A 1,217-nucleotide genomic window follows, 5' to 3' on the forward strand; every position below is an offset into this window, starting at 1 on the left:
AGGAAGATGGAAGAAACAAGAAAGAAGAAAGAAGAAGAAAAGTAGAAAGAAGGAAGAAAGAAGAAGGAAGAAGATAGAAGGAAGAAGAAAGAAGGAAGAAAAAAGAAAGAAGAAGGAAGAAAGAAAGAATTGGGAAGAAAGAAGAAAGAAGAAGAAATTAAAAAGAAGGAAGAAAGAAGAAGAAAAAAGGACGAAGGAAAAAGGAAGAAGAAAGAAGGAAGGAAGAAGAAGAAAGAAGAAGGAAGAAGGAAGAAAGAAGAAGGAAGATACAAGAAGGGAGAAGGAAAAAGGGATAAGGTGAAGGTAAGGTTTTCACTTCTTGCTTCTTTTTGCTAATTCGGCCTCACAGGTTCACAGTACAGTGAACGTTCGCTAATTGGGGTTTTTCTAGTTGGGGCGCTTTTTAGTTGGGGGTTCGCTAATTGGGGCGAAACCCAATTAAAAAGCAGCTAAACGTCAGAATATGATGTCATAAACGCGTTGACGTTTTGTTTCCGTGTTTGGCGGGATCGATATTTTCTGGCGCGTAAAATTTTCCTTTGTTCAATGCAAAAAGTAAACAACATTGACGCTTGTCAAAACGCCCCAATTAGCGAACGGAATTCGCTAGTTGGGGTGAGGTCGTGCCCCAATTAGCGAACGATCACTGTATAGATAGTGGAATATATAGATGGGCGAAGATAAATCCTCTGTCTCCAAACGAACTGTCAAACGTGTCTCCAAACGAGCATGACGTCACGATTTCAATGGAAATGTTAAGGGCTGTGACGTCATATGCACGTGTGCCTGGTCAAAAAAAGCGACTCAGCCATGCTTTCGCTCATCTATAGATTCTACTATCTATAGTTCACAGCTAGTCTTAGCAAGTTTCTTGAGCATCACTCAGCATAACAGCTATATGAATTTCATAAGGCAGACTTATGGTTTTCATTGGTACGCTATGAAATTTAAATATAATGAATTCATTAATTGCGTTTCGCATAAGGAAAGATTTATGAAAACCAAAATGTTTTTTTAGCAATATTTTGTATGTGTAAAGAATTTTGCTTCGACCTCGGCTTCGACCACAATCTCTGAAGAAGAAAACAACTTGAGTTCTTTTCGACTGTTTGCCTCGATGGTCTGATGTTTTCCTCGATGTCGTACCTTCCGACCGATGATCCTTGCGCTGCATCGTTGTGTTGGTGCATTGTTGTTGGTTGTGCATTTTTTTTTTT

Source organism: Armigeres subalbatus, chromosome 1 (genome assembly GCF_024139115.2).
Source record: "Armigeres subalbatus isolate Guangzhou_Male chromosome 1, GZ_Asu_2, whole genome shotgun sequence".
Lineage (NCBI taxonomy): Eukaryota > Metazoa > Arthropoda > Insecta > Diptera > Culicidae > Armigeres > Armigeres subalbatus.